Raw genomic sequence first — 26,449 nt, forward strand, 5'->3', positions numbered from 1 at the left:
CACTTACATACAATATCCAGTGCTCATCACAAGTGCCCGCCTTAACCCATCACCCATTTAGCACCCCCAACCCCCAACACCCGCCCCCCCCCCCCCCCCCCCCCCCCGCCACCTCCCCTCCAACATAGGTGTTTCTAAGTCCATAGAAGATGAAATCAGAAGCTCTAATAATTGCATCCACACCTCTGGGAGGTTATATTACCAGCTGCCACTAGATGGCACAGGCAATTCTTGGGAGGGAGGAGATTCTGGTTATTTGGAATTTTTGCTTTCCCTGTGCAATATACTTGAGACACCTAGCTTAGGACGCTTTGTGGGGACATGACACTTTAGTTCCTTTCCCTGAGCTAGAGCCCAGAAGGTGCAGCTGTTTTGCTTGACATGTTGATAGAGAGAGACTCATTAAATAAACGTTCTGTCGTCTGAAGGGAGAGAGAACGTGAACCTCTGCATAAATATTAGCTCACATTTTTCTTATTATTTCCAGCGGGCATGTGCTTCTTTCTTCTTTTCTGCATTTCTCTCTCTTTTTCTCTGTCGGTGTTCTCTCTTTCCCTTTCTTTCTCCTCTTTTCTTGGTTTCTGCCTCTTATCACTATAATCTGGTTATAAATGGTTATATATAATGGATTATATTTTATTTTGTTACCTTTGTGGCTGATAAAAACTTCATGAATCTAAAAATGATTCAGACACAGCGTTCTTAGAAGGGTGAACATGTTCAGGTTGCAATGGAGAAATTCTTATTCAGGGGCTTTCTTCAGCAACAGCTGTAGCAGCACCAGCCAAACCCAGAGAAAAGAAAGAATTTTATGTGCCCATCAGGGAAAAATAGTCAAACTCCTCTCCTTTTAACAGCACATTCGGGCGAGGGCCAAAGCTCTGGGTGTACATCTAAGTAGGGGTTTTGCACAATAATAGGGTGTGCTTCTCCGCTGCTTCTCATTGGAAGATCTCAAAGCGCATTTGCTGCTTTCTTCGATATAGCTGCCTCTTTTCCCTGGGCTGTCAAAATGGGAAGATGTGTTGTAATTTTTTTTTTTCCCCAAAGAGATTGCATTCCTTCCCCTGGCTTTGTTCCAGCCCAGCTGCTTGTCGTTCAGGGAGATGCTCTGCTGTTGGTGCCAGGATCTACCACTGTGCTTTCTTCTTCCCTGAGTGACATGTACTGATGGGTCACTGCCTGGAACAGCCGAGCGAAGCATGGTGTGTGTCCATCCGTGAAGATCCCTTGTTGTTTACTCTTCTCTGGTTTCCATCTGGCAGCTTCAGACACCAATCTTCATTAAAACACAGAACAATCAACCAACCAAAGAAATGCAAAAACAAAACAAAACAAAAATACAAGAAAAAGTCTTTCTTTAAATTAATAGTTAACGTTTATAGCGTGCTCATTGTTTTGCTAGATACTGTTTTAATATTTATTTTTAAAGATTCTTATTTATTTATTTGACAGAGAGATCACAAGTAGGCAGAGAGGCAGGCAGAGAGAGAGGAGGAAGCAGGCTCCCCGCCGAGCAGAGAGCCCGATGTGGGGCTCAATCCCAGGACTCTGAGATCATGACCTGAGCCGAAGGCAGCGGCTTAACCCACTGAGCCACCCAGGTGCCCCTGCTAGATACTGTTTTAAACACTGGACATATAGCCTATCCTTTAATCCACACATCAAGGTCATGACCTAGGTTCTATTATTAGCCCCATTTTACATATGAGGAAACTGGGTAGAAGCAGGGTTAAGTCAATTGCCCCATGCCACAAAGCTGGTAAGCAGTGGAGCCCACCCCACTTTGAGCTGAAGCAGTCTACACCAGAGGTCATACTCTCTTTACCTAGTTCAGGTGGTAAAGGGTTAGGTATTGGAGTCCAACATAAAAACAAACAAACAAACAAACAAACAAAAACCTGATAGGTTCTCCAACTGGATGGTCATTAGGAAATTTCCTAATGTGTGTCTCCTGTTCATGTAACTATATTTCCTTTGCAGTAAGATTGAACGGATGCTCCAAACCCAGTTCTTCTCCATTCTGGAGGCCCTAAGTGCATTCCAGTCTATACCCACTTCTTATTGGTTAGGCAGACAAGAGGAAGCAAACTTCTTAATTATGAGTGACATCATGCAGTGTGCCTACATGGTCTTTTTTTTTTTTTAAGATTTTATTTATTTATTTGAGAGAGACCACAAGTAGGGAGAGGGGTAGAAGAAGAAGGAGAAGCAGGCTCCCCACTGAGCAGGGAGCCTGACAAGGGGTTTCATCCTGTACCCTGAGATCATGACCTGAGCCGAAGGCAGAGGCTTTAACCCACTGAGCCACCCCGGCGCCCCACAACACAACTTTCTATGTCTATACTTGCTGTTCTCTCTACTAACTCCTCCTTGGCCCTCAAAACTCAGCTCATGCCACCTTCTCCAGAAAGCCCTTAACGATACACTCTACTGTATAGTTAAGACTTTGAGTTTTCTTTGTTTATCTAATATTTTCCCAGTTTCCTTATTTACCATTTCTTTGGTGCCAAGCTTTTCTCCTTCTTTATCAGTTGTTTATTTAAAATATTAGCTTTCGGGTGCCTGGGTGGCTTGGTGGGTTAAAGCCTCTGCCTTCGGCTCAGGTCATGATCCCAGGGTCCTGGGATGGAGCCCCGCATCAGGCTCTCTGCTCGGCAGGGAGGCTGCTTCCTCTTCTCTCTCTGCCTGCCTTTCTTCCTACTTGTGATCTCTGTCTGTCAAATAAATAAATAAATCAAATCTTCAAAATATTAGCTTTCTTTCTACCATTCTTCTATTAATCACTTCTTTATCTCTATGCATATATGTCCATTGACATCAAGTTTTCCTCTACTCTTCTCTATAACCCTACTTTATTTCCCTGTTTGCCCTCTAATGTTTTATAAAAAAGGAAATATTTCATAAAGGAATTTTTAATCTCACTTTATTCACTGCATTGTAGTGACAACCTAAGGAAAACCTGAGAACAAACGCATTGAACTTTTCTACCTCATCCTTTAACTTACTCTTCTTGCTGTAATAATACTGTTCTCAGCAGGCAGAGGGGCGGCTATATCAAAGATTAATATGCTTTATTGGTGCATAATCTTCAAAGAGAGTCATAAGGTCTCCCAACAAGAAAGCCAGCTCAAGGATGGGTCAGAAGTCCAGGGTGCACTCATGTATGACTTATGGAGAGGTAAAGGTTTCTATTTGTCAGCGATAAGGCAGGTAGGCCAAGAGCAGCCCCATTCATGAATTTGGTCTGGGTCAGACCCAATTCATAGATATCCAGCCAATGGAAGTGTGAGTTGCAATTGTTAGTGGCCTTGAACTGCCCCACCTTGGATCCTGGGAAATCAATGTGGCTTTGTTCAGCAGTGACTGCCGGAAAGGACCATAAATCAGGAGCTTCCCTACAAAACTTTTATTGTCAAGGTAATGACAAAGAAAAATGATGGCAGTTATTCCATTTACACAGTTTAGACTTTTTTCTTTTTCATTGATATTTCTTCTAAATTTTCCTCCCCCCCCTTTTTCTTGTATCTGGCTAAAAGAAGCATATAGCTTTTGAGTTGCTCTTAGAGGAATATGTGATACAAAGCAGATTATGGTTCTTAGAAGGATATCTTAAATGATTTTATTTTTTGAAACTCATTCTGGCTATGCCATATTGTGAATTAATTGACCAAGTGATTATCTGAAATAAGAGTTTTTTGTTTTTGATAACTGCAAGCCATTTCTTATAATTTCATACCATGATTCTGTATCAGATGCAGGATATTACACATGTTATCCATAATACTGGTATTTGTTCACTCGCCCCCATCAAAAGTGACTAGGGATTGGTCATCTCAGATGGTTATGCTATGATAGTTTAATTACCATCTATGTGGCTCTGTGCACTCAGGGATAATTTTCTCAGATGTAAATGCCAAAAAACTTGAGGGGGACCTTTTGTAGATCTCCAGTGTTCTTTCTGTGTAGCTCACTCCTCTCTGCTACACCGTACCGAGAACTCTCACTGCTGTTGTCTCCCCCGAGCCTGCCAGTTTCAGGTCCTTAAAGTCAGGCAGTGTACTGGATCCTGTCTCAGTCCTCTTTCTCTGAGCCAAAGCCTGAGATGTCTTCCAGACAGTAAACTGGGGTAATCCCAGGGCTCACCTCATTTGTACTCAGTCTGTCAGGGACCCTGATCGTGGCTGCCCTCTTCCTTAGTCTTGAAAAGCAGCCATTTTATATGCACTGTTTTTTTTGTTGCTGCTGCCTTGTTTCACGTAGTGGTGGGGGTATCCTGTTCTTTTTACTCCATCTTAGCTAAGAATGAAAGTCTCCAAAGAGAATTTTTAAGTTCTAATTTATATACGATAAAATTCACCCATTTTAAGTACATGATTCAATGATTTTTGATAAATTCTCAGAATTATACAGCCAACATCACTATCTAGTTTGGAACATTTCCATCAATACAAGAAGATCTCATACTCATTTGCAATCAATTGCCTTTGTCCTCTCTTCGGTCCCCGCCTCCCGCCAGACAATTACTATGTTCTGTCTCATAGAAGTGCCTTTTCCAGACATTTTATCTAAATAGAATGAACTAATATTTGCATCCACTTCTTTTAGTTAGGATGAGGCATCTGAGACTTATCTACATGACAGCGATTTATCAGCAGTCTGTCTGGTTTATGACCGGATAGTATCTTTTTGTATGGATGTATCACATTTTGTTTATCCATTTATCAAGTGTTGGAAATTTGGATTGTTTGCGCTTTTTGACTATTATGAATAATGCCTCAATGAATATCTTAGTCTATGTCTTTGTGTGGACATGTTTTTTTATTTCATGTCTTTTGAGTAGATATCTGGCAGTGGAATTGTTGGGTCATCTATGAAATTTATGTTTAAATTTACATTTAAAAAATTTACATTAAAAAAGATTTTATTTATTTGACAAAGAGAGGGATAGAGAGAGAGAGAGAACATGAGTGGTGGGGAGGGGGGGAGGGAGAGAGAGAGAAGCAAACTCCCTGCTGAACAGGGACCCGACATGGGGCTTAATCCCTAGACCCCAAGATCATGACCTGAGCTGAAGGCAGATGCTTAACTGGCTGAGCCACTCAGATGCCCCTATGCTTACATTTTTAAGAAACTGTTAAATTGATTTCCAAGCTCCTGTACCATTTTATATTTCCACCAGCAATGAAAGAAGATTCCAGTTTCTCTGTGTCCTTATTAATACTTGTTATCATTTTGATTATAGCCATCCTGGTGGGTATTTCACTGTGGTTTTAATTTACATTTCCCTAGTGACCACTGATGTTGAGCTTCTTTTCATGTGTGTATTAGTCCTTTGTATATCTTTTTTGTGAAATATATATACAGATATTTTTATCCATTTTATACCAGGTAATTTGTCTTATTGTTGGGCAATAACAGTTCTTACTATATTCCTGGTACAGGTATAAGTGTTTTTAATTTTCATGAAGTCCAATTTGTTATTCTTATGGATCATGTTTTGGTGTAGCTAAGGCTATTATCATTTTAATAAATTCTTTTTCTGTTTAAACTAGCCAGAGTAGATTTTGTTATTTATAACTAAGAAATGTAACTGTTATGATTAATTAAGAAAGGAGACCAATAATTATATTTCATTCCAGAATTGGTGAATCCAAAATGGGAACAAGCAAATCTGGAATCACGAAACTTTATTTTTGACAGTTATAATTTTTGTTGCTTGCCTTTACTGTTGTCATCCAGAGGGTGCTGTTGGCTTGTTTGTCAAGGGACTTCCTTATCTGGATGGTTGATGTTATTTTGATCTAAAACATTCTGGAGACCATAGTGGACATTTTATGTTGTTTCTTGGGTCCATGGATCTCATCAAGATCATAGTTAAATAGAAAGAACAAGCATATCACTATACTGGTGGGACCTTAAAGAGAAAAAGGACACCTCACATTTAAAACCTCTTATGATAAACGAATAATTTGGGGTTCTTCTTTGGGTTCTAGCTTCTTATGAGAAGCCGGTACACTGTTTCATCGGGCATCATTTTGAGAAAAACAATTCTGAGAAACAGAGGTGAATAATGAAGTTAAGTGAAAATAGTATTTAGTTAACAGTTAAGGTAGCTAATCTACTATTTCTTGTTGTAAACAATTTAAAGCTACAGTGGAATCTCAATATCCAAACAAACTGATGAAATAAGAGGGGTGGACTCAGATATGGGAGTCCCAAAATCAAGTCTTCTTCCTAAAACTAACAATCTCCAAGATATTGAGCATCTTACTTTTCTTATCCGAGCATCTGTTTTGTCATCTGGAAATTAAGCATGGACTAGATATGGCAGTGTTCCTTAGGCCTTTCCTAGAGGCCTAGATATAACTGTTTGTGTAGATGATGATCTGGAAACACCTTCTTTCCTACTTTAACCCAGCAGTCTGCATTTTAGGACTGAGTGAGCCAGATTCTTTCCACTTTAGGGGCTGAGGAGAAGGAAGGTCTTAAAAACATCGTGACTGATTGTCTTGTCTGAGAACACGTTTAAAGAGAGAATATTCATGTAAGCACATATAAAGTGGTTGGCATTACTTCCTGTAGTGGGTGTGCTTGAGAGCGGGGCAGAGATGGGCTGGAAAGCCTGTTGTTTCTCTGAACAGTGATGTTGACCCTTTGCACTTTATCAGAGCCAATGGCCCCATTGTGCAAAACAAATGTGTGCTCAGTGGAGGGTACCTCAGGTCAAGGGCCAGCCGTACATGCAGTTATGAAGTAAATAAAATTGCATTTCTGCAGTAGTCATTACTGTGTGTGTATTCCCTGAAATTTTGGTGCACCATATTTACCGAGATAACATATGTAAAAGGGCCTATCACAACCACTGTCAGAAAGTAGACACTTAATGAATGTTATTTCCCTTCCCTCATTTTCCTTATGCCTTGCTCTCCAACAGGTACTGTGCTATTCACCTTTCATAAGCCTCTGGAAAGTTCATATGGTTCTCTGTTCATCAAGGGTTCCGTTAGCATTTGCTTCAGGTCTTGACCATTTTTCAAACTTTTTCCTTTTGAGCATTTACCTATTTTTAAGGACCCATTAGATAACTAGAACCAAATGGATTTAGACTATTAAGTTATTTTAGCTCATGTTTATTGAATCCTTACTGTATGCAAGGTAATAATCTAGTGATCAGGATATACTAGAGAACAACACAAATAAAAATTCCTGTCTACATTAGCTTACATTCCAAATATGGCAAAGTAGGGATATGAATCGATAGTGGATATGTTATTTTTGCTGTTCCAAATTCCATTTATCTATTTTCTTATTTCTTATTATCTACACCTCAATATTTCTATGGGAAACTTATCCTTCTTTGATTGGAGTCTTCATGGGACTGTCCCTTAAGTTACTCCAATCTCCCTTAGTCAGTTTGTGGACACCTGACCATCCTGTACCAATCAGTTGCTCTGTCAGATTAAGTAACAAAAGGATTGAAAGTTATTGAAGTGAATTCAGCTCAAAGATGGCACTCTGACAAATGCCATCGATTTCTGTTACCTAGAACCTCAGAGCTGACTAATTCTTATTGGCTCCAAAAGCCTCATTCTTTGACTGTTCCACTGTGCAAAATCTTCAATGTTTCCTGTTTAAATTTTTGAATTTCATCTTGCTTGGAACCTAATAATCCTAACTATATTATATTATATAACATAACCTAATTATATTAAGTTGGTTAAGTAAGAAGTATCACATTTCTTTATCTCTATTTACTAACGTAAATTCAACCCTCGGTCTCCTCCACTGGACTGGCAAGAAATTAAATCTACTTTTTTTTTTAAGACTCTATCTATCTATCTATCTATCTACTTATTTATTTGAGAAAGAGAAAGAGAGAGCATGTGAGAAAGGGAAGAAGCAGAGAGAATCCCAAGCAGGCTTCACGCCCATCATTGAGCCTATTGTGGGACCCGATCCCATGACCTGGAGATCACAACCCAAGCTGAAACCATGAGTTGGATGCTTAACCAACTGCGCCACCCAGGCACCCCCCACTTTTTTTTTTTTCAAAGATTTATTTATTTATTTGAGAGACAGCACAAGCAGGAGAGGCAGAGGGAGAGGGAGAGAGAATCCCAAGCAGTTGCTGTGCTGAGTGCAGAGCCTGACTCAGGGCTTGATCTTACAAACCTGAGATCACTACCTGAGCTGAAACCCAAGAGTTGGTCACTTAACTGATTGTGCCACCCAAGTGCCCCAAATCTAATTCTTGATGAGAGTTCTTCTTCCTGTAAGGATGAGAACTAAAGAGGCTCCTGCTGTCATTAGTCATCAGTCCACATTGTTCATTGTTGGAAACACCCACTATCTACAACACACTGAGGATAAAGGAATCTTTGATGTGGTTGAACACCCCTGAGTTAGGGTTCAGTTTACAGGTCTGTGATGGAAAACTTAGTGCCTGTAAGTAATATGTAATTTCTCTGAAACTTTGTACTTTTCAGCTAACCTTCTTCAGACAGTTAACTTATCTGAGAGCCTATGCTATCTTCTAAGAACAGAGGGCAAACTATCATGTTCATTCTGTCTTGTTCATTTATCTGTCTTCTCTAAATGAACCTGGATGTGTGTACTGAACTCTAGGGAACATTTCCTTTATTTATTCTTTTAGCATGCATTTAGTTTTGCTCTGTCCTGAGTCCTTTAGGAGATTCTGGAATTACTAAGAATAAGTTATTATAGTTTCTGGCCAAAAATGACTGACAGTCAGGGGGAGGAAAGTTGATTGTGAGATGTTGGCTAAATGATCAAATAATTATGGCAGTGATAAGTGTTACAGGAGAGGCATTAATACAGACATAATGAGGTTCAAGAGGACGTTCTCAAGTCTATTTGGATATGCCATGCCTTGGGTGATTTGTAGAAGGAGAAGATAGTTGAGCTGAGTCTTAGGAAACAAATAGGAGTTTACTTCATATACAGATAGAAGAAAAGTGTTATATTCCAAACCAAGTAAATGGAAGGGAAGAAGAGAGAGAGGGACACAGAGAGAAGGTGGAAAAGAAGGAGGAAGTGGAGGTGGAAAAGATTGGGAAGAGGAGATTGGGTGAGAGAAAGTGGTCTGTGATAGAAAATGCGAGTAGTCCATCATGACTGGTAGGGCTGGAATGGAGCCCATTGGAAGACTCATGGGAGGTAAGCACGGAAAGGAGGACAGAAGACAAAACATAGTGGCTAAAGGATGAATTTTATAATTAGGCTGTCCTATGTGAAAACTCAAGTTCTCCCCCTTAGGTGTTGTCAACTCAAGAAAGTTACTTAACCCAGCATCCTTAATTGTAAGAGGGGAAAAAGTACAATTCCTTCATTGTAACATTATTGTGAGGATTAGAGGGAGTCATGAATGTGAAGTACATAGTACAGTGCATGCCACACAGCAGAATTCAAGAAATCTTTCTCTCTCTCTCCCCCTCCCCACACACCTTGACATTTATCACAAAAGCCATAAAACTGAAGGTTACTGATAAAAAGTGCTTGGTGGATGCGTTTGGGAAGTAGTGGGAAATCACTTGAAGGGAGATGGAGAAGCTGAACTAAAGAGATCCTTTGAAGTGGAGTGGAAGTATTTTTTATTTAAAATCACAAGCTTCAACATTACTTAATTGGAAGTGTAGTATTAAAAAGGAACCATAAACCAATGATACAAATTGCTGTGATCTTGTCACCTAATCAGTTAATTGATACTGTCATTTATTCATGATACCTCTGTTTGGTAGGAACAAACTCTATATATTTTCAATTTTTACAGATTTTTAGAAATAATATGAAAATAGGATATTTATATTTGAATTTTTACTTGAAATTAAATTATATTTTGAAGTTATTCTATAGCCCGTTTTCCCTTTTTTGTTCTTCTTACCCTCCTTCTTCCCATTAGGAAATCATTGTTAATAGCTTGATGTGTTTCCCTCTATGTATTTCTCCATGCTCCTAAAATTGTATAACAACAAAAACACCTAGCAGTACATTGTTGTTGTTCATTTTCCTAAAAATGGAGTAACCATCTACATTTCTTTGTAATTTTCTTTTCTTACATAAAAATACACCCAGGACATCCATCTAATTTTAGGACTCCCACAATATAGAAGGTTATATGTGTACTGAAAACTAATCATAAAATCTTTAGATCTGTAAGGGACATTAAAAATCACCACTTAGTCCAGTGGCTCCCAGAGATAGGTTTCTTCAGTTAAACTATATACCTGGCAGGCAGAGATTTTGGACATAAGGGAAGTGTAGGAAACTCTAAGTAGTTTGGTAGTGGTAGGAAAACAGTTTAGAGGGAAGAGACTAGGGTCATCTTTAGGTCTCATCTTCAGTGTTATTTTCTCAAGGAAGCATTCCTTGATAACCTTAACTTGGGTAAGTCACCCTCTTATATGTCCTAATAGAATCTTCTATTTGTTCTTTGTTATATTTATTAACATATTAGTAAATTATTAGTTATTAATATACTAGTTATGATCCATTTTTTGCCCTTTTATATTTCATTACCTAATGTAGTGCTTGCCAGATTAAAAAATAGACTCAAAATAAATGAATGAGCCCAAGAGTTTTTGTGGGGATGGGTATTGTTATACAAATGTTGAAATCTGATGCAGCAGAGTGGGAGTGGGGGATGAGTCAATGACAAGAAGATTGCATCAAGGGCTCAGAAACTGATATTTTCCTTGTAAATTTGTGGCAGCCAAGATTATATTCCTTAGCATGTTAGGACCACAAACCAGCTTTTATTGGTCCTTTAAGAAATTATTACACACTGTGGAGGAGACTCATAGTAACCAAATGCATAGAGATAATGTTCTTTTAAAATGGGACTTGTCCCTTTAAAATGCTGACATTCTCACACAGGTCACTTTGTTGCCAATGTTGAGGTAGGTGGGGATTGGTGTTACACTCAGTTAATTGTGATTGTTCAGTGGGCATATAATCAGAGCAAAAAGGAGGTGATGATCTGGAGGCGCATCTTTATCTAGGTTGCCATGTGATGAGATTAAACATTTTTACCCCACAGCAAAAAAATAGAAACCTTTTTAGTGACCCTACTACAGCCTCTGACGTACGCGGTACTACTTCAGATCCCCTTGAGAGAGGTTTCAACACTGGCTTCTACTTAACATGTCTGATGTCCTTATTTTTACCAAGAATATCAATTAAGCTTTAACAAAATATAAATCTGGGAGAATTCTGTATCCTTTTACTAACTGTTGATTTAATTTATTTAACCCTCAATGTTATTTCCTTTTGTAATGGTTAAGATTCTTTGGGGAGCAAGAAACAGAAATCAGTAAGTTAGAAAAAAGGTAATTTATTGGAAATATAGCAAGGTAGCTCAAAGAAAAAGCCAAACAATAGTGCCTTAGGAAAGGCAGGAATTGTGTCAAGTCTGGGGACCTAAGTGGTAAACTTGGTGAAGCTGTTCCAGCTGGGTCTATGACATTCTTTTTTTTTCTTTTTTTAACTTTATTTTTGAGTAATCTCTATACCCAACATGGGGCTTGAACTCACAACCTTGAGAAGACTTGCATGCCCTACTGACTGAGCAAGCTAGGTACCCCTGTGTCTACTGCATTATTATTCACTGAGTTTCAGTTTTGTGGGTATGAGCGAGGTAGATCTCTGTCATCCTATTTACTTTTGACTGCAATAGATAAAGGTCAAGGGAGTCTGAAATAAGGTGCAGTTAGTAGTAGAAATTGAAGAAAAGTACTGTATTGAGCCAAATTCCTCAGCAAAATTTAACAAGACATGGTGGCTAACTATGGAACATAGTGGGACAGGAGAGAAAAAGATGAATCAAAAAAGTATATCTTTTATGACCTGGGTTGCTTGGGAACATAGTGAGGCCGTGGGACAATTTGGAGTGTAGAGTGCTCTTTTTGGAGGGAGCTGGAGGGAGGGAATTATGATACATTTGGCTTTATGCATATTTGAATTTATCATGATGGTGAGAAGTCCAAGTTAAGATTTTTAAAGGGAGTTATAGTGAAATAGAATTAGGAATATAAAGTCAGTTTTGACATAGCCATAAGAACAGAATAACTCTCTCTGGAGTTAATTTTGTCCATCTGTGACTCTTCTAGTTTCTTTGAATGTAGGGAACCATGCCTTAATCATCATCCAGTCGCCGAAGGCTCAGCACTTAGTAGGTGCAAAAGAAGTCATTGTTGTATTAAACTGAATTGAAGTCAAGAGAAAAAAAAGAGTGAAGGGCTAAGAAATGTTCACATTCTCACGGAATTTGTTTATGATTGGTCTTCAGTTTCAAAGTGTCTGCCATGGGATGCCTGGGTGGCTTAGTGGGTTAAAGCCTCTGCCTTCGGCGCAGGTCATGATCCCAGGGTCCTGGGATCGAGCCCCGCATCTGGCTCTCTGCTCGGCAAGGAACTTGCTTCCTCCTCTCTCTCTCTACCTGCCTCTCTGCCTACTTGTGATCTCTGTCTGCCAAATAAATAAATAAAATCTTAAAAAAAATATAAAGTATCTGCCAGAATAAACCCATTTTAGAGGACACCTCTTTCCATAACCAGAGTGTCCATCTGCACCATTTATTTCCTCTGGTCAGGTTTATGGACTAGGAAAGGATTTTTTTTTCGTTTGGTTGTTGGGTTTATTGTATTACAGCTGCATAAGCCCTGAACAGTAGCCTCCAGAGTGAAAACCGTGAGAGACATTTTAGCCCAGGTTTTCCTTTGATTCTGGAAAAAAAAAGAAAGAAGAAAAGAAAAAAGATTCTGGAAGGATAGCACTCTAGAATACTTCTGCTTACTCTTCACTACTTAATCAATACTTCTAGCAGCAGCAGGAAACAGAGCCTTCCTTCACGCTGGAAGCGGGGACCGGGTTAGACACCCTGATAATAAGTGACAGTGTTGTGGAGATGGATGGGAATGGATAACGTATAGATTTTATTTGGTTTCATCTTAACTGCATTTATTCTATCTCCATTTTATTGCCCATTCATTGCTCCATGTCAGTTCAATTCTATTCTATTTCAACTTGAGATACACACTCAATATAAGGATGGACATTTTCACTCAAAAGCATTTTTAGATCTTGTCACCAGCTAAATCGTCTCTTATGGATTTCAAGTTTCTTATAATGAATCTTAGTGATTTTAAGCTCCTAACTTTTTAAAAAACTTGGAGACTGTAAACATTTCATTGAAAGTGTAATACTTTATTATCTTGGTAAATTGCTAAAAGTTGCCATTTTATAATTATCTTCATGATAGGAAGACTGATACTGAAGGCAATTTAGTGACCTGCATAAAGGCATGAGGTCTCATATAAAAGTTGGGCAAAATTACCAAATTCCTGTACAAATGGGTTGTTATATACTAAGGGAAATATAATTTTTTTTTAAGATTTTTTTTTTTATTTATTTGACAGAAAGAGATCACAAGTAGGCAGAGAGGCAGGCAGAGAGAGAGGAGAAGCAGGCTCCCCGCTGAGCAGAGAGCCCGATGTGGGGCTAGATCCCAGGACCCTGGGATCATGACCTGAGCCAAAGGCAGAGGCTTTTTTTTTTTTTTAAAGATTTTATTTATTTATTTCACAGAGAGAGATCACAAGTAGGCAGAGAGGCAGGCAGAAAGAGAGATAGAGGAGGAAGCAGGTTCTCCGCTGAGCAGAGAGGACGATGCGGGACTCGATCCCAGGACCCTGAGATCATGACCTGAGCCGAAGGCAGAGGCTTAACCCACTGAGCCACCCAGGCGCCCAAGGCAGAGGCTTTAACCCACTGAGCCACCCAGGCACCCCAAGGGAAATATAATTTTTGATGGATGGAATTACTGAACTCCTTAAGTGGATTTGGACTCTTCTGATCTGGAATCATGTTTGTTGAAAATGCCAACAATTCGCTTTTCTAAATGCTGTTGATCCTTAATACAATAATTTGCATCAATTTTTCTTCTATCCTGAATTATAAAATAAAATTATTCACTATTCTCCATTAAATTCGCTTTCATATGGCACAGTAATAGCAACACTATGGAGTGTTGACTAGAACTCTGCTAACCATTTTACATGAGACAGGTACTCATTATGCTGATTATACGGAGGAGGAGACCAAGGCACACAAATATTTGCTCAAATAAGAGGTTGTATTAACATTTAAATTCAGATGGTTCAGCCTGAGAACCTGTGTTTTCGACTACTTTTGCCTCCATTTCAGAGACAGTTGGTTTGGTATAGACCTGAGAGACATAAGGATAAACATCATAATTCCTGAAGCAAAGATGTTTTGTTCTGGCCTGCTGTGAGGGGTGTTCGATTCCAGGGCAGCCCATTTATGGCTGTTCAGTTTCACTGAGTGTTTTCAGCACTGTAAGCCTAACCTTACCATGGTCCTAGGATGAAGTAAGTATTACTATTTTCATTCCTTAGGTGAGGAAACTGACAAAGAGGAAGGTTGTTTTATAGCTGAGCCTGAGGTAGTAGCTGTGAGGAGTAAGGATAAATTCAGCAGTCAGGCAAATTCCAGAATCTTCCTGCTGCATTACAAATGCTTCCTCCCTACTTGTTTTTACTCCAACCTCCATGTATACTTTAGTTCTGGTGGGTACGTAGCTGACAACCATTTACCTCAGAATGAACTTAACCATCATTCCTTGCCATTGCTAAGCACAATAAGCTTGGAGAACAACTGTCTTAGTTGTATTAGGGAAATGTTCATGACATAGTGACTTTTTAATCTTTATTTATTTATTTTTTTAAGATTGAATTCTGAGTTGACTTCCCACTGAGCACAGAGCTGGACTCTGGGCTCCATCTCACAACCCCGAGGTCACGACCTGAGCTGAAACCAAGAGTCGGACGCTTAACTGACGGTGCCACACAGGCATCCCTAATATTTATTTGTATTTAAGTCTTATATATATATATTTTGAAAAATAACAGGTAATATTGCCCTAAAAACTCTTGCCATATCACCAGCTGAATAAAACTGCAAGGCTTGAAAACTCTCCAGGACGTGATATAACATTTCTCGTTTCTGATATAGGAGAAATGATGACAGAAGGAGTAACTTGTATGCAAGTTGAAAGATCGTGGCCTTGGGGCTGAAAGCTCTGGGGAATTAATTTTAGCTGTAACAGGCAAAGATGGAAAAAAAAAAAAAAAGAAAAAGGAACTCTGCAGAACAGATAATTCTATGTTCAGTTTGTAATTTTAAACAGAATTCTTCTGCTAGTTGTTAGGTCCTGTGGTTTCTATTTAGCATTGTGGAATGGTCTCTCAATTGTCCACCGATTTACCAGTTATTTTAGGATTTCTATTTCTTTGGTACTTATCATTCCATGCCTACTGAAAAAGTGAACAATAAAAGTAATCAATTGGGAACATTTTAATGAGGCAGGCCACCCAAAGCTTTGCATTCAAGTATTTGTTCAAATTTGAGGAAGTTATGCCTCCAAGCTCTGTTTTACTTTACCTAATGAATGAGAAAATAAAAGGAAAAAAGAAAGATTAGAGAATTTCAGGTAAATTTGAGCTGCAGAGAAAAAGCAGTCACTTATGGGGAAGAGTTTATAATAGAATCTTTTTTGGACAGATGACCTGCTTCTATTGTTTACAGTCCATTACCAAAAAGGATTGGGGAAGAAGATTATAAATTTGGCCTTGGTACGAGGCGAAGCTTTGCCTGTGTTGTAGGATGTCCTGAACGTTAAGATTTAAGCACAAATAGACAGGTATAACTATTTTTTCAGTTCTTCTGTGCTATACCTGGTTTTCTAGATTCCGTTGTTCTTGTGAGATAAAGACCCTGAATATAATTTTCCCTATTTAATTGCTGGAAAAATGTACACCTATACATTAAATTAGCAACTCAAGATTCCTAAGTCAGTGAGGAGAGCAAGGATTTCTGAGTGGCCCATGTTATGGTCTCTTTCAACGGCACAGGGTTTGGTTAACTCTGACAAGCCCTCAGTTCCCTGGTAATCTGTAGTGAGGTCTTTGATTAACACTTCACTTCAGTACCATGGTTTTCATTAAAGGCCCCTGGAGTGAAAGTTTAGTCATTTCATTAGTCTCGACTAAATCACGAAGAACCAGGAGGCATTTTAGAGAATGTATAATTAATTTTGGAGAGTTATAAGGCAGCTCCAAACTTGAAAATAAGGCAACAAGGTCTGAATCTTTGCCAAACTTAAAGAGAAAAGGTTAATTAGTCTTTGACCTTAGAGACATTTGGAAGGGGACTGTATTACTTGGAAAGTATTAAATTAAAAATTGTTCTGAAGAATGGAAAGAGAAACTGATACAATGCTAAATGAATGGTTGTCTACTTAGTAGTCCTAAATTCTGAATTAATCTTTCATTTGAAACAGTCTTATACGAAACTGAAGTAGGTGTAGATTTTTCTGTCTTTCCACTGTTTCCTGATAGGGCTGGGGAGGTGACATGAAAGGACTTGTGCAGAAAGAATAGTAATAGTTGTGTCTGGGTTCTTAAATTGAAGTTTGCAAGGTCAAGAAAGATAGCTAGATGTTTTAGATTTTCACATAGTGGTTTCTATGCTGATGCTCAGAATTCTGAATTATTCTATTCAATGGAAATGCTTGATTATTATGCCCTTAAGAGATGTATATCTTCTTAACTATTTAGTGTTATTGGGTGTGAATGAGTAATTTCATTAATAATATTGTGCCATAAAAAAAAAGAAATTAAATTGCTTAAATTTAGTTTGAAGTTATTTATTTTAAACTTTGGATTAGGAGATAGGTATTTCTAAATTAAGAAATACGTATTTACCAGTGAGTTTAGTACTGATTAAAATGTTCCTATACATGGTGCCTTATACCTGGTAAGCAATTCTACCAACCTGACACAGTTCCGAGCCACAGTCCAAATAGGAAGATTTTATGTTTTTGTTTTTATTTTGTTTTGTTTTGGTAAGACACATAAAATACTCGGCCTTAAATACCACACTTCTTGACTGTGGTTGACCAAGCCTTCTAGGTTAAACAGGCCTTCAAGAAGATGATCCTGCAAGCACTGATCTCAGCTTTGGTCAAACCAATGTGGTCAACATTGTAAGAATGAGTGACCAGTGAAATCGGGAAAGATAGGGAAGACCAATGCTGGGAAGGGAAGAAAGTCACCTTTCAGGTGTAAAATTTTTCTGGAGAGTGGCATGACCATCAAGGACAGGGAATTAGCATCTGGCAGGGTCTGCCATCACCATCCTTGAAATTATCTTAAATTGATGGAGTCTTTTTTTTTTTTTTTTAGCTTTTATTTATTTATTTGACAGAGATCGCAAGTAGGCAGAGAGGCAGGCAGAGAGAGAGAGAGAGAGAGAGAGAGAGAGGAGGAAACAGGCTTCCCGCTGAGCAGAGAGCCCGACATGGGGCTTGATCCCAGGACCCAGGGATCATGACCTGAGCCGAAGGCAGAGGCTTTAACCCACTGAGCCACCCAGGTGCCCCTAAATTGACGGAGTCTTAAGGACTCAAAGAAAATGAATTGGGTTGAAAGGATAAACTGGGTTTTGGTTTTCTGAAGGCCTAAATTTAGGTCAGAGGTTTGGACAACTGAAAACTGCTCATGGGTAGAGTGTCTTAAAGATTGCAAAAATAGCAATAACGAGAATGACAAGTATGTAGCTGGCACTTCTGCGGCACTTCTAGTCTAGATACTGTTATAAGCATGTTATCGAAACATCACTTACTGAATTCTCATTATGACCTATGAGTAGGCAGTGTCATTGTTCCAGTCATACAGATTGAAAATCGAGGCACAGAGAAGTTAAGCAGGCAGTTTTATGAAGCCCATACATTTAGTAAGTGGTGGATCCAGGATCTGAACCAGGCAGGCTCCTGAGTGTGGGTGCTCAGTTACAACCTGTGTGAAGAGTGAGATTCCTAAGACACACAACCGTCGGTGGAAGCTGTGCATGTCTAGTTTCTTAGGGCTGAAAACAATGGTAACAAACCATGTACCTGGCTTCCCAAAACAAGACAAATTCATCTATTCTTCTTTAAGGGAAATATTTGTGGAGTATTTCCTCCCTTTGCAACTTAGGGGGTTCTTGGATGGTCTCTATTTCTGGAAGACACCTGAGGGGTAATGCCTCAGTGACCTACCAAGGGGAATCCATCAAATGATCATTAATAAACACTGCAGGAACAAGTTCATTTCAGAGTAATCAAAAATGATCCTTTGTTCCTCCTTCTCTTCAAAGGAAAGCCGTTGGGGAATAGGGAAACCAACTGCTCAAACTCTCTCTGCCGGGTTTAATCAGACAGTGAACTGCTGAATCGAGCCAGTGTCCTTAGCTGCCCTCTGTTGACTGCTCCTTGATTAGCCCAAGTGTAATGTGACTGATAGAGCCGAGCTGGGTGTCCGTGCCAAGTGTTCTGATGCCTCAGCTCTCAGCGGCTACTGTTACACAGCTTCTTAGAAGAAGCACTAGGATATCCTGTGGGAAATGAGCTATGTTTCATGGCAAAAAGACTGCCTGTGCAGGGGCTGCCTACAGAAGCACATGTTGCTTAGCTGCATAGCCGGCCCCGCTGTGACTTATGGGTAGGCCGCTCCCTTCAGGTGTTCCCTTGTGCTGGGAAAGGGATGAAGGGCACCTTTGAAGGAGGAGGGACCACTCATAATCACTTCATTTTTCTTCTGCCTAATGCAGACTCATTATGGAAAGATAAATGACCGTCCACACGTGTCACAGTTACCAAAAACCATTCATATATATCGCTGTGGGTCAGATCTGTACGTTTTGGGGATTGTTCCACTGTGGCAGTTACTGACTTCCTTCTGCAGCATCGGGGCATGCTTTTGTTAACTTGAAAGTGTCTTAGAAGAAAAAGGCAGTAAATTTCCAAGAGGTCTCAGGGGATCTGCTTTACATGAAAATATGTAATTGATCAGACATGATAGTGGGTTCAGAATTGACCGTCATAACTCAGGTGTACAGAAAGGATTGTTTATTTTTCTATTACTGAAACTAACTAAAACTATTTACTTTGTTCGCTGAAAATGGTTACTCTTGCCACCTCAACTTAGTTCAGTTACTTCTAATTTATTCAGTGAAATTCTGAGAGTAGCTTTCTGGTCCCTCTTCCATTATCTCTAAAGATGATCTAAGTTGCTGTGGGGCTTTTAAGTCACCCTGGCATTAACGGGGGAGTGTCTTATTTCTTGGGTCGTCCTTGGTCCTTGCTGACTTCCACAGATGTGTAGCCGCCCTATTCTACAGCCTTCAGGGTCTTCGGGGGAGCGTCTGGTGCTAGTACACATGGGCCTGGCTGAGCCTCTGTCTAGAGATCCAGATGACACCACATGCCCCAGTTTTGGCTCCTCAGGCCACAGGCCCTATGTTTCTTTAGAGGATGTTCAGGAACTCATGGCTGCTTTCTATGCAGAGAGTGGGCTCTGGGATATTCTAGGAGGTTTCTTTTGGCTCATCTGTCTAGAGCCTTCCCCAGCTATCGTGGTGACCCTTGTGCCATGTTGCTTTGGTGACAGGCTGAATGAGAGATTTTCCTAAGAGCTTACAATGTTCCCTGGCTATGCATTGAGAAAGGTAGCATTTGTATCCCTGCTCTGGGTGTTTTCTTTCTTTCTTTTTTTTTTTTTTTTTAAAGATTTTTATTTATTTATTTGAGAGAGAGAATGAGAGAAATAGAGAGAGAGAGAGAGAGCATGAGAAGGGGGACGGTCAAAAGGAGAAGCAGATTCCCTGCTGAGCAGGGAGCCCGATGTGGGACTCGATCCTGGGACTCCATGACCTGAGCTAAAGGCAGTCGCTTAAACAACTGAGCCACCCACGTGCTCCTGCTCTGAGTGTTTTAATTGCTCCTCTATTCTGGAGGTTAAATCATAGTGGGGTGGGCAGGTGGGCAGAGAGTGGGTCTGGCATCTATGCATATCAGCACTTGACAATCTGCCCAATGTCTGTAAGACTCTCACCGGCTCATCTCCTTCCCTTCCTCACCCACCTCTCATTAAAGGCTTTACTTACCTTTTAGTATTGGAAAACCTTATGTTTTATCCCTGCTGTAGGTTTTATACTATCAATGGTATACTGAGTCGCTTAAGCTCTGATCATTGGAACACACAAATCCATTTTCTCACAGTAGAGAATAATAATACCTGAAAGCCTGGCTTTCCAGCCTCTGTCCTCAGCTACTGGCCAACTTTTGAATATCAAAAACTGAGGAATGATGTTTTGCTTCTCTGCTATATACACCCTCTCCTGGAAGTAAGGAATGCAGTTGTCTGATTCAAGGAGGAGGGTAGGAAACAAGGAAATCCTGGGGGAGAAAATGCATCAGTTAATATTTCAAAAATATTATCCTGCCTATAATACTTTCTCTTTTTTACTGCACTCACTTATATTAAAAAAAAAAAGTCCAGCCTCTCCTTCCCTTTTCCTTCTCCATTCTTTGGTGACCTTGAAACGTCCTCTTGATGCAACTATAGCTTAACTCCTGTTCTCTAAAATTAGCTTGCTGCGCATCTATAGGCCATCTAAAATGGATGTGACGAGAAGGGTGCTATTATGATTTTTCATTTTTCAGATGAGAAAAACAAATTTAGAGAGATTATGTTTAGGCTCGCTCAGCTACTGACTGATAAAGCTGGGATTCAAACCTAGATCTGTAACTTCTTACCTAACATTTAAAAAAACTGACATTATATTGCCATTTCCAATTCAAGTCGATTTCAAACTAATCACCCATACAGTAAGCTAAATCTATCCTGAACACATTACATGGAAACTAATTTCCTACAAAAGGATTTTATGTGTATACGATTCAAAAATTACATACAACTTTTAAATTTGAAAGACAATTAGTTCTCTTCTAATAATCTCTTTTTTCCTAGATAGTTTAAAAAAATCCTTATGGTTAAAGAGTACTTAAAAAGTCAAAAGATTTATTTATTTATTTATTTTAGAGAGAGCATGAGCAGGGGGAGGGGCAGAGTCAGAGGGAGAGAATCCACAAGCAGACTCCCTGCTGAGTGCAGAGCCCGATGTGGGACTTGACCCCAGGACCCTGAGATTGTGATCTGAGGTGAAACCAAGCGTCAGCTGCCCACCCAACTGAGCCATCCAGGTGCTCCTGATTAAATAGTACTTTGGGGATTCTTTAGTGATAAACCCAGTGGACTGGCAATCCAAAATAAAGCAGTAGGTCATCAAAGAACACTGGAATTACAAATACCAGCTGTGTGTATCTGCTATCATAATACCTTTGCAGAGAAGAATTTAAATTGCCTGATGGATCTTGTATCCATCAAGAGGGAAATGAGAGTAAGGAAGAAAGAACATGAGAATGAATTATTGAATGGAAACTGAATAATTTTTATATTACTTCTAAAAAGTTAAATAGTACAAGATAAATAAATGTGAACAACAACAACAAAAAAGCCCATGTAGTATTAACAGGTGATTTCACTGTTCCAAGTGGTAGAAATACTAGCAGTTGAAAGTCAGTGATGAATTTACATCATATTCATGAACATACTAGAAAACCAGAAAGATATAAAGTTCACTATTCCCTTCCTTAATGATACCAGATGCATTTTAATAGGAATTTCTTAAACTCTTGTACTTTGAAATGCTGATAAGCTGCAGAGGTGTATCATATATTACCTAAAGATGAATTATCAGTTTTGAATTTCTGTTTCCTCAAATCACCACCAGGTTCAGTTACAGTACATTGCTAAGGGGGTTAATTTTCAAACCAATGAGTGGTGAGGAAAGCTAGTGATAAGGGAAAAAAGCAATTGTAATTGGCAAAATTCTTTCCATGTGGATAGATGTATATTTCTTTTGCATTTGCTCCATATTCTGGAAGGAATAATTCAGTCTGGCCAATCTAGGAGGCATGGGGTTAGTAAAGGCTCTATTATAGGATGGTGAGTTTGCCCTAGTGTCGAACTGTCATTCTATGTGGTGGGCCTACCACACATACATAACGTCAAAAACACTTGCCAAAGCAGCCCTGTGAAGTACTGAGTACTGATATGCCCGAGTGTTGGTCTAAGTATTACAGCAGCAATATTCAACTGCTGTTAAAGTATGGTCTTTTTTTTTTTCTTTCTGAAAAGGCTGTCAGTTTACTTTTTTTTTTTTAAATTTTATTTTTAATAAACATATAATATATTTTTATCCCCAGGGGTACAGGTCTGTGAATCGCCAGGTTTACACACTTCACAGCACTCACCATAGCATGTTAAAGTATGGTCTTAACCAAATGGGATACCCTGATTCCAAGGTGGATATCTCATACCTTCGATTCGTAGTAAGCTACCACCTTTCCCTGAACAGTGTGTCATTTTATATGAAAATGATAAGACTACAGTTATTCTTTTAGGATCAGTGGGGATGTGATTCATTGGGTGCTGTTGGTAGACGATGTGTTTGTGCTAAATCTGGCCTCTCACAGAGGCTAAAGCAGTCTGTTTTCCTATGAAACACACTACTTTTCCTCTTCCCCTCTCCTCTCCAGTAGTACTCATCTTTTTCAGGAAGAAAAAGCAGTACCATAGCCACGGATTCTCTTCCTATGGATCATGGGTGCATTGATCCTCCTGACCTGGGGGTTGGCACCGTGATTCACAGTCTTTTCTCTGGTGGCCATTTTTGTTTCTTTGTGGCAGGATCTAAAATAAGAATAGAGGTTGTATAATTATATAATGAAGTTATCTTTCAAATTAATAAGGCTCCATTTTCAGATCTCCTATCTTGTCCCAATACGCTATTCAAGTTTTAAAGGCCATTGTAAACTTCACAGGGGCCTATATTCCTATTATGATATCACATTTGAAATGGTCTACTGTGGCATATTACAGATTGTACAGTATAGCCTACAGTGAAGGTTCAACTGGTTTTTTTAAAAAAACCAGGGAAACAGAATTTTATAGTAGTGGAATGTATTCAGTATATTAAAATGAGATATCCTTATATGTTTAAATAAAGATATGTATTTTAATTTCAATAATTTAGTTCTCATTCTTTTATTTTTCAATAGAAACGATTTTATCTAGAGTAACTATTTTTGTTCATGTTAGTGTTCTTAAGAGGATGCCATTGACTCCTATTTAATTATTGTTCTATGATTAAAAATCAGTCCACTGACATCCAGTGGAGATGGTAGGATAAACAGCTTGCAATTTATTAACTTTCCTCATTATTTAATACTTATTCATGCATTTTAAAAATAATTTTCTCTATTAGCATATTGCAGATAAAGTAGAAAAATAAAAAAATACTACTTATCACTATAATCTCACCATTTTCCTATCATCTGTATTATCAATTTTTAGCAACACGAGTAGTGCATTACTGTGTTGTAAATATGAAAAATTAAAACATTATAGATAAGGCTAAAATCTTTGACAACATTCAGCCCTATGGAAAAACTCTTCCTGCTACTGGAGGAGAGTCTTATTACTAATTTGATAATACCCTTTCAAACCTCTTCCGTTTATAGGTAAAATTGTAGAGTGTTGGTTTGTGTGTATATATGTGTATTTATTAATGTTATGCTGTATGTATTGTCCTGTAAGTTGCCTTTCTCACCCATCAGTATGCCTTTGAGATATTTCTATCTAGGCTTCTCTCTAATTAGGGGCGGGAAACTTGAGAAGACAATTTAGCTTTTGTGCCTCAGTTTTCCCATACATAAAATGAGAATAACAAAGAACATGCCTCACAGGGTTTTTGGAGGATGAAATGGGTTAACACATGTGACGCATTTAGAACAAAGCCGATACGCAGAGTAAATGCTGTGTCAGTGTTTGCTCTTATTCTGTGTGTGTAGAGATCTACTTTAGTCTTTCAACCTACTGCAAAATATTCCAAAGAATTGGCATATTATGTTTGTTTAGTCATATCTCCACTGATGATTTTGAAGCAAGATTTGGAATTACTCACGGAGGGCTCAGATATGCAAAGAAGATGTAGCTTAATTTTCTTTATTTTTAGAGGGGGGAGGGGCATAGGGAGAGAGAGAATATTAAGCAGACTCCATACTCAGCTCAGAACCAAAGCTGGGCTCAATCTCACAACCCTGAAATCATGACCCAAGCCAAAATCAAGAGTTGGACCCTTAATCGACTGAGCCACCAGGCAGCCCTTAATTTTCTTTCTTTCTTTCTTTTTTTTTTTTTTTAATGACTAATCTGATCTGTTTCACTTGACAAAAATTAAACTTTAGTCTAAGCTAGTAGACACTGTCTTGAGCCCAATACTGTAATGCAAACATCTCTTTTAGGTAACTCTGTCCCTGCTTAGTTAACCTATGCAGATGCTCAGTCTTTCCAAGTTCTGCCTGCCTACCTTATTCTTCAAGATGGCATCTGGTTGTTTGGCTTACATGATTTGACGGTAGAGAAAGGAAGGGTGCCTGAATCGATGTAGTGCCTTCTGGATCCTTGTTGATATCTGCAGAGAGGCTGAGCTGGTCTGCTGTCTGTGCTGGATCCTGCTATGTTGTTATGTTCCCCCTGCTCTTGGGGTGTAATACTGGCTTTAGCTATTTGTCTCTTTATGAAATGATCTGCTTGCAGTGATCTTTTCATCTCAACCCCTGGCCTCATAATTCTTCTGGTACTTTAATGCCTCTGTGTTGCCCCACTGAGGATGATTCTAGGTGATTCTGGGTCTCCAGTTTCCAGGCCCGGAATGCCATGAGCTTTTTCTCAGTTTCACGCATCTGGTGGCCTGCCACTGTCAATTTTTCTCCATGACTTTTTCACTTCCTGAAGAGTGGTCCTAGAGGAGGAATCAGAGATGGGATGGGAAATATGGGATCCGAATCTGACCTTCTTGTTTCTTGTGAGCTTCCATATTTTTTCCTCAACCCTTCAGCCTCAAAGTGGTAGGGTGTCTGCTTCTTCTGTGACATTTCTTCTCTGTACCTCAGTGCCCAGTAATTATAATAGAAAAGGTTGGTCTGTTTTGTAATATGAAAGAATGCTAAGTAATCAGAGTCCACTAGGCCAGGTCTGATAAGTTAATAAGATTTTAAAATACATTTTATCTTTTAGGACTGTTGTCTTAACTGCAAAATACCATTGGAATGCCAGAAGATAAATATTTAACTTTTTCTTTCTCTTTGTATTCCTACTGTAAAAATCCTAAACTATCCCAAAGCAAATGGAGTGTGTATGTGCTGAAGATCAGTAAAAAGAATTTCAAAAGGAAAAAGAATGTTAACACATTTAAATATTATTTCCGCTGGTTCATTTCTACAGCAATGAATATCTATATCTATCATTTTGTGCATGTTTTAGTATTTCTCCATAGTGAGAAATGTTAATTGCCTTAGGATATGCTCATTTTACGTTTTACTTATAATAACAAATCGTGTTACAAAGTGACTAGCTAATTTATACTCACATTGTGAGTGACCAGTAGTATCCTTCACTCACCGGTATCAAACATTTTACAGACCTTCTTCCACTTAAATTCTCTCAGCAATCCTCATTTTCTTACTTCCATTTTACCTATGAAGAAACCAAGGTGCGAAGAGAGAAAGCATCTTGCTCAAGGTCACACAGATAGTGGCTTATTTGCAAATCTTTTCACGCAAAGCATAAGAATCTTATTTTATTTCTCCATTCCAGAAATCTGTTTTTACTTTGGGTTAAACTATCTAATATTGGCTACTATCGTTTTCCTTCTCTCCTAGTGAATAATCTAGGATAAAATAGAAAATGAAATCACAAATAATGGACAAATGGTGCTGTTTACTGAGCTCAGTGTAAACACCTAGTTACTGGTCAAGGGCGAATAGTTGACCTCACATCTTTTTGAGTCACAGAAAAGCAGAACAAAACTCAGTCTGAATGAGGAGTAGATCTGCAAGTAGCTTTAGCACTAGGAATATTGAGGCCTGAGGCATAGCCGCAAGACTAATCATCAGGGGTGCTCCGTGTCCAGAGGGACACATGTCTTCAGAGTATGTATCACCTACTATTACAGGCATCTTTATTGAGACTGACAGAGCGAATTCCTCAGGTTAGAAAACAGAAGAACTCTTTCAGCTGAGTCGTGATATTTAAAAATCTCTCTCTCTGAGTCCGTTGCCTGGCCAATCAAACTGCTCTCCCAGAACAAATTGTCGGATAATGAAACGCATATACTGTAGCTGGCGAGGGCTGTCCTATTTACAGCAACCGCTTCAGCCCGAGGCACATCTCTGGCTGCTCCACTTCTATCTATAAGTTAAAGCAATGGCCTCGGCAAGCAGTACACTGTGTTCAGCAGCTGCAACTCGTTATCGGCTTTGTCCAGAATAACAAACAGAACAAACACGTTTTGCAAGGGCTTTTCCCCCCTCCTATGTAGAGAAGGGGAATTAAGCAATCAGTGAAATGCTGATTGATCAGTTGTGCTGACTTACAGAAGTCCAAGGCCACATTAGTACTATTAA

The 26,449-nt window shown here is 39.1% G+C and overlaps 2 long non-coding RNA genes across 2 annotated transcripts in view; one reads left to right on the forward strand and one right to left on the reverse strand.

The window, feature by feature from the left end:
• LOC125095186 (uncharacterized) overlaps positions 1–14,484 on the forward strand; it is a 31,000-nt gene extending 16,516 nt beyond the window's left edge. Inside the window, exon 3 of the long non-coding RNA XR_007125814.1 lies at positions 14,224–14,484. This is a non-coding gene — a long non-coding RNA (uncharacterized LOC125095186). The remainder of the gene's footprint in view (positions 1–14,223) is intronic.
• LOC125095185 (uncharacterized) lies at positions 700–24,936 on the reverse strand. The gene is made up of 3 exons (XR_007125813.1): positions 24,352–24,936; positions 22,494–22,673; positions 700–1,279 (listed from the first exon to the last, which is right to left on the reverse strand). It is a non-coding gene; the product is annotated as an uncharacterized LOC125095185 (long non-coding RNA).
• Positions 24,937–26,449: the final 1,513 nt, after the last annotated feature.

The sequence above is a fragment of the Lutra lutra genome, chromosome 3 (genome assembly GCF_902655055.1).
Source record: "Lutra lutra chromosome 3, mLutLut1.2, whole genome shotgun sequence".
Taxonomy (NCBI): domain Eukaryota; kingdom Metazoa; phylum Chordata; class Mammalia; order Carnivora; family Mustelidae; genus Lutra; species Lutra lutra.